This window comes from Ursus americanus, chromosome 13 (genome assembly GCF_024610735.1).
Source record: "Ursus americanus isolate L20-20 chromosome 13, mUrsAme1.1.p, whole genome shotgun sequence".
Lineage (NCBI taxonomy): Eukaryota > Metazoa > Chordata > Mammalia > Carnivora > Ursidae > Ursus > Ursus americanus.
The window spans coordinates 71,244,152-71,252,177 of record NC_142139.1 but is presented as its reverse complement, the minus strand read 5'-3'; positions in this window follow the sequence as shown (position 1 = coordinate 71,252,177).

Sequence of the window (8,026 nt, the reverse complement as noted above, 5' to 3'; positions counted from 1 at the left end):
GGGGTGACTCCACCAGACACCCCTTAGAGTTTTTAGATTCCTGCAAGTGGGATCCTTAACCAACAGGCCTAGAAGGGTAGACCATCCATTCTGGGCCCTGCCACTTACTTAATTGCTGGTTACTTATCTGCTCTGACTCTTGGTTTTGTTTACCAAAAAGCTGACTTGGTGACTCTCGAACTCATAATAATAAACTGAGTAATCCCCACAGCTTAGAATAGTGTCTGGCACATGCTAGTATATAATATGCTAGGGTTGAATGAATGGGGAACGGATGATATTTATTAAGCTCTTGCTAGGTATCAGGTACTGTGCAAGCACCTTACATGTATTAATTCCTCCAGTCTTTACCCTGACTCTGTGAGGTAGGTACTTCTGTAATCCCTATGATAGAAGAGCTAGAGCCTGTTGTGACTCACTGGAAAGAAGAAATGAGAGAATGTATGCAAAGTACAAGGTTCATGGTAGCATCAGTTTATGGTGACAATGGCTGTTATTATCAACAACAATCAAGTAACCCACCCCCATTTACTGAGCACCTCTCTGTGGCCAGTCCATGCCCGGGATAAGATGGTTGGCAGCTGGGGCTAGTTGGCAAACAAGGAAGGCCCTGGCTGAAAGGGGCCACAAAATCAGCCTCTGAGAAGCACAGCCCAACCCACCTCAGGTGCTCCAGATGTTTGCTCTGTGCCAGGCTGGACAAGGGTCTAGGCTCCACTCCCCAGGATGAGGGGCAAACTCACTGGCACGGGGGTGCTGGCTGGGGAGGAGGTCACTGTCAAGCTGTGGAAACAGAGCTGGAGAATGGTGTTCAGTTGTGTGACCAGCCTGCCCTCGCTAATATACTTCCCCTTTCTTGGTCTCTGGTTCCTCATCTGTAAAATCTATAAAGACCAAAAAAAAAAAAAAAAAAGAGGATTACACTATAACATGCCAACATTTTCCTGCAGTTCCAAAATGCTGTTCCTGCTTCCTCTGGTCAGATGTATCAGAACATGCAAAATCCCCCAAATGGCTGCCTCCCCAGTGGGTAGAATTAGAGAGAGGCCAAGGGCTGCCTCTGTTTATCTGCTGGGCCTCTGTGGGCTGGCAGGGGTGTGCTGGGGCTCCCCTGGAGGCCGCCCACAGGCAGGCAGGCCAGTGTAGACCTGGACTTTCCCAAAGTGCTGACTCCTAAGAGCGTCTTCCTGCTCATTTTCTATGCATTGAACTTCAAACACCAGAGAGGCACTCAGGCAGCAAGACAGGGGGGATTTGGCCATTATATTCTCTCTCACTCCTTTTTCCCTTCATCTCCCTCAAGACAGGATTATGGGCTGCACCTATTAATTTTTGTCTGGAAGCAGCAAACCAACCTTTTTTCTTTGTGGAGTTTTATAACCTGCTTCCTCTCTCCTCTGCTGCAGTGGAGGGGACTAGAAGCCAATCTTTTTGCCCAAGCTGAGTCTGGATAAAGGCACGTGCCCCAGTGTTAACTGGCCAACGAGTCAGCCTTATGCTTCTCCAGGCCTTCTCCCCAAGGGCAGTAGCACATGGAGAAGAGGGAAAGGCATGTGTGCCTGTACTTAGGACCCCCCCCCCCTGGGATGACACCTGGAAATCTTCCTCCCGAACCTGCTTCCCAAGGACAAATGAAGCAATCAGAATAAAACTGCGCCCAGCCAAGGCCTGTGTTCTGCTTTTGGCTAAGTGCTTCCTGGGTTTGAGGCCCAGGGTGGAGAGATAAATGACACAGCCTGATGGGGAAGCAGATCAACTGGCAAAGGACGGTGAAATCTGTGCTGTAAGTGCCCTGATGATGAAAAGCGCAGGGGCATCAGACTCTGCTGGGAGAGACGAGGGGGCTCGCCACCGGGAGTGATGCCTGACTGGACTTTTGCATATTATGTAGGAATCTGGGAAGGTGGGGGGAAATCTACACGGTCAGGAGACTTAAATCTGGTCCTGTCAGGCCCTTGCCTAATACCTTCAGTGGGTTCCCTGCCTCTCTGGGAGAGCATCTCAACTCCTTATCATGACGTACAAGACTCCCTGCTCTCTTCAGTCACCTCTTGATTCTTCCCCATCTGTACCATTCTTTTCAGTCACATGGAAGTTCATGGGATTGGAGAGATTTACCTTGTGCTTTTGTGTTCTAAAGAGATGGATCCCGTTGCAATGGGGTTGTGTTGTGAAAGCTCACAAGACTGAAGATTAGAGGGAAATCCATGAAGAGGCCATGGTAGAAATCATGCTGGGGAATGACCAGAAGCTGAGCGAGGCAGCAGGCCACAGTTACAAGATACAATTGACAGGCCTTAGAAACCGACTTCACGATAGGGGTAAGAGGAAGGAAGGAGAGAACAGAAGAAGAAAGAAAGAAGGAGGTTCTAGACTACTTACTTTGGTGACTGGGGTGACAATAGAGACATTCGTTAAATAGAAACATCCAGAATGAGGAGCACATTTTCAGGGAAGATGACAAATTCACTTTCAGACAGGTTGAGTATGAGACACTCACGAGTCACAAAAGAGGAGAAGCTGAAAAATGAGGTGGGTCACAGGAGAGAGGTCAGGCTGAGACAGGCTGACGACACAGTGGTCAGGCACAGAGGCTGCTCAAAGCCATGGGAGTGGGTGCAATTTGCCTCAGGACTTTCAGAGGACCCCTCTGTCTGCTCCTGCTGTAACTGACTTGTCTCACCTCTGATTCTGGCCCCCAAACCTTGGATATTATCCACCCATCTCCCCTCATGCCTGTGTGCCTTTGCTTCTCTCCTTCTATTGCTGGAATGTTCCCATTGCACTGCCTTGATACACAGCCGTCACTTAATAATGGCTCATTGATGTCAGTGGTGAAGCAGTTTGTGCTCAGTGATCTTGCTGAGGGACAAGCTCAGTTGGAGACAGAACTGTGAAATTTGCCTTCCTTGCCCCAAGCTTCTTCCTTCCTTGAATACCCCTGTGTTCCTAGCCTCTTAAAACAGCAAAAATTCTAGTATCTCCTCTCTTTCTCTATTAAATCTGTTCATATAGATTTTATTGTTATTAAATTGTGAGACTGCTGCAGTCTAAAGTGCTGTCTGGCCCAGGAAGGTGGCCGTCTAAATGGGGATCTGTGGCTCAGCCTTTGCCCCGGAAAAGCTGTGATCCAGATGGCCAGTAGAGTGACCAATGGCCTGTGCTTTCAGCCACCTCTGGAGGACTCCTCCCAGGAAGAAAGCAAAACATCATGTATCAACACACAGCCTGTGAATACCAGGCCCTGCCCAGGAGCTGAACCGGGAGAACATCTGACCTGGTGTTCACAAGTTTACAAAGGAAGCGTCAAAACACCCATTTCCCAAATGAGGAAAGAGCTGAGAAGAGACAAAGAGGAAGGTGATAGGGGTTGCGTGTGGAAGAGCAAGAGTCCAGGAGTCCAGTCTGGGAGCATGTTGGGTGGCTACTCTGGAAGCTGGCAAAATGCTTCCCCCTTGGTCCTCAGCTTACTCATTCAAGGATGGGGAGCCGGACTAAACAACATTAGAAAACACTTCAGCTACTTCTCTTGCTCTCAGCATAATGCACGAGGCTTTGGAAAGCCACTTCAGCCAGAGGAAGATGCCCTATACATTCATCTTGAACCACAGTTCTCCCCATGGGGGTTCTCTACTCCCCAGAGATGCCCAGTAGTCTCACCTGAGATGTGCTGGAACGTATTAGAGAGCTGGCAACGTGATCATTGAGTGCGACGTGAGCAGTACGGCCTGAACACACCCCAGGAGACTTGCTCCATCTGCCTGCTAAAGGCTTAGGGGTGGGACTGGGGGAGAAGGCAAAACCCATAGTGGGCTTAGGAGGAGGACAATGAGTCAAAGCACAGAGGAAACTGGGGACCATTCCACCAGGGGATAGTTTTCTGTGGTCTGAGAGTGTAGGCAGATCTTCTCTGTATCCTCCCACAAGAAAACATGTTTGCCCTTCCCCTTTCCAGAAAGCGCAGGCACCTGCACTCAGAAAACCACAGCTGCTGCCGCGCTTTAGCTTCCCAGGAGGAGGCGACATGATCCAGTGCAGTGGTCTTCAAGCTGCTGCTTTCTTTGTGCAGTGGGACCTTCTGGACCCACATGTGGGAGTGGAGCTGCTACATGTGAACACTGCAGGCAGGTGGATCTGACCTCCTCACTCCACACCCCTCCCCTCCAGAATGAGGCCCTGAGAGAGCTCTGAGGATTCCCCAGGGCTTGCACAAGGACTATTTGAAAGTGACAGATCATCCTGTTGCAAACAACAAAACACAATCACATACCTCCACTCATTCGAAGGGTCAGAAATGTTACATCTCACCTCACAAGAAATCCAAAGGCTGGCGGCTCCATTGGCTCCTCAACCTCACAGGGACCAGGGTGTCGTTGTGCTTGTCTTTGGTGCTCTGCCACACAGGATATTCAGGATGTTTTCTTTAGGCTGCCTCCCTGTGGGGTCGCAGCTGCCATGTCTCCACATGTCACTTACAGCGGAGAAATGGAGCCACTCACTTTTGCCATCTTTTTTTAAAAATAGGGAACCTTTCCCAGGGGCTTTCTCTCTCCAACTCTCTCACCGTTCTTGGGCTGGGGATGCTTCACACACGCTTGCTAGAACTCTTCAAAACCCATTGTCTGCACCAGGATAGGGCAGGGCTCCTCTCTTGAATTCTATGACTTAATGGAAAGGACAGGGGAGAGGGAGCCATTGCATGGCTGGGCAGCAAGGAAGGCTAAAGAAGAGTAAGCCCCCTTCATCCTTGGATTGGGTTGTTACCACGCACTGCTACTAATTGGTGTTTGCCTGCCTGAGCTCTCCACCAGCCGTTGACCTTTTGCTCTTTCATCCTGCCAGCCTTGAGCTCAAATCCTAATTTAGTTCTAAGTCCTTTTTCTTCCTGGCAGTGAGACTGTAAGCCAGAACTCCAGCTGGAATGAGGATGTCCTGCTGTCCAGGGCCAGTAGGATGGCGCTGGGCTACCTGAACCTTAGTGTTCCCTCAAGACCAGTCATGCTGGAGGTGAGCATAATCACACAAGGTGATGGGGATCCTGGTGACTGAAGCTTCCCACATGTGGATATGACACATGTTATCATGGCATCCCACTCTCTAGGCAAGTTATTCATTTTCTCCAGTGCCTCATTTTCCATACATATATACACCCACACAATGGAGGGTGTGTGTGTGTGTGTGTGTGTGTGTGTGTGTGTGTTCAGTATATAATATATACAACTGTAGGTAATAGTACTAACAACCCAGGAGCATATGACGACTATCTGAGTTCCTACTCATAAAGCAGTAAGCATGTGCTAAGTTCTCAAGAAATGCGAGCTCACCATCATTCCCATCACATTATCATCACAACTACATATAATAGAATCAACACAGCCTCCAGATGTCAAAACAAACATCTGACAAGGGACAGACTCCCAATAGGTTTTCAGCCCCTGGCACTTTAAGACCATTGAGCTGCCAGGTATGGAGAACATGGACCCACTTTCTCCAGAAGCTCCAACAGTGTGAGCAGAAACAACCCTGGAACATGGGAAACTGGGTAATTCCTTGGTGTCTTGCACTTTGTGGGCTCAATCATAGCTATGGGAAAAGGAGGCAGTTAGCAGGTGGATAATTAGTATCATCACATTAATCACGCTAACCACTCCCAGCATCCACCGTGCCCCCCCACACACACACACAGTTTCTCTTTTTTCACCCCTTTTGCACTTCTCCACTGCTCTGCCCACTCGGCTGACTCTGAGGCCCAGGCTGCCTCTGGCTGCATCGTTTCCCCAGCCCATAATCAACACTAGGCAGAGGGAAAGCACATCCAGGCAGTTTGCCCCAGCTCCAGGACCACCCTGGGAAACGAGAGAGGAGGAGGCTGGGTAAACGTTGATTCTCTGCACTTCCTCACATGCAAACATCAAGCAGCCCATATGCTGCCTTCTGGGTGGGTTTGGGGGTGGGAGAGCCAGAAAGGGCAGCGCTCTTCCCCCTGTCAGCGTTCTGAATATGGAAGTCAGCCATGTGTGCAGGTTTGATAGGATGGTACCACGTGTATCCTACACATAGTCTGGGGCCATTTCCTGAATATTCTTCCTTCAAAATACCCTGCCTGACTAAATTCTTCCGCTTTCTGAAAATGCAGACCTTCCAGCTAAAATTTCTCTCTTCCTCTCCCTCTCCCTTTCCACCTCTCTTCTCTATACTCTCTTCCCCTCTGTACTACCCCCCAACACACACACACACACCACCACTCCAAAACACTTATCTTTCTCAGGGTCTTGTCTTCCTCCATCATATACACTTCCGCCCTTCCTATAGGTCTCCAGCCCCTCTCCTCTCTGCAATGTCCCCCTCAGCCCTGCCCCAGACACCTCTTCTCTTCTCTCCATGGGTGAGGTGTGGGAAAGTGACATCAGCAAACCTCGACTCCAACTCCGCGGGCCTCTGTCTTCTGTCAAGGGCAGAACATCAGTGGGGTCCTGCAGACACAAACATGCACCTGTGTGTTGGGGCAAGAAGACCAGGAGAAATGGAAGGAAGGCACCAAGAGGACCAGACCGGAGTGCCACCAGAGAGGGTAGCTCCTCAGATGCCTATAAACAGAGGACACGTGTCTACAAGATGGAGCCAATATGGTGGAATAAGGAGGTTATGGAAGATAATAGAACAGGGACAGCAGCAGTGATGGTAGTGGGTGGTTGGGTAAGGAGGGTGCTGGCCAGGTATTAGACCAAGGTTGATGCTGACAGGCAAAGTAGAGAAGGAGAAAGGGTATATAGGACACTAGGCCTCCATTCTTTGGTCCAGAATCAGTAGACTAAACATGAGTGAGTTTCATATTTTTGTCATGTAAGCCTGAATAAGCTTAATCCTGAACAAGATGGTCAAGTCAGCCACATGTGTCTATGGCAGCCTCCGGTCCCTCTTCTGCAGCTCCAGCCCCTGCTCTAAGGTGAGTGTGGGTCATGTCATCTATGCAAGGGGAACACAGGGAACTCAGGGATCCACCCTGGGCACCCGACACGCTCACAACAGTGAATCCCACTGTGGCTCTCACAATGAGAGCCCCCAGACCAGTTGGAAGCCCCCAGGCACTGCCCGTTTCTTCTCTGGCCACTGTTCTCACCTCAAACCACCAGGGCCGTGGCTGTTCCCAGCCAAGAATGTTCTGCCAGCGGCAATGTTGCCTCTTTTTCAGTTGGCCTCAGGATGTGTCCCTGCCCTGGCCAGCTCCACCTGTAGAGACCACAGTCCTGCAAGAGGGGAGAACTGCCCTCCATCAGCTATGGGAACAGGGCCTACAAGAGACGAGGCCCCAGATCTGAAGAAGAGACAGCCCCTCAGAAGGAAGCCATGAGTGCTGAGAAAAGCAGCATCTGATCACTGCAGAGGGAAGTCAGTCCACACTTGGGGGTGTGACTTGGAAAACAGTTTTATTTTTCTAATAAATGCCCCCCAACTGAGCTCTGTCAGAGCCGGGGCCTTCTCAATGGGCAGCAGCTTTCTTAATGACATCTTGGCTCAATTCCATAACTTGCCAGCCACTTTCATTTATTAGAACAGTTCCATACTAGTCCTTAAGACTCACTCCTGTTCACTTTAAAACTTCACTCTCAAACTCAGATCACACACCTCCCTCCTGTGGCTATCACCGCCTGGTGTGTGTGTGTGTGTGTGTGTGTGTGTGTGTGCGCGCGCGCGATTGCATGCTGGGGAGAGAAAGGGTTGTTTTGCCAGATTTAACAAATAAAAGTACAGGATGTCCAGTTCAGTTGGAATTTCAGATGAATATTGAATGAAAATGTTCAAATATTTTTTTTGGATAAGTATTTCCCATGCAATATTTGAGACATACTTATCCTGAAAAATAATCATTATTTATCTGAAATTCTAATTGAATCAGGAATCCTGTATTTTATCTGGTCACTCTGGAGTGCATGGTTGGCTCACAGGCACACCTCTTCTCACCACCACTGTTCTGGGGTTCAGCCAGAGAGAAAGTGTAGCTATAATGGAGACACATCCTTACCCA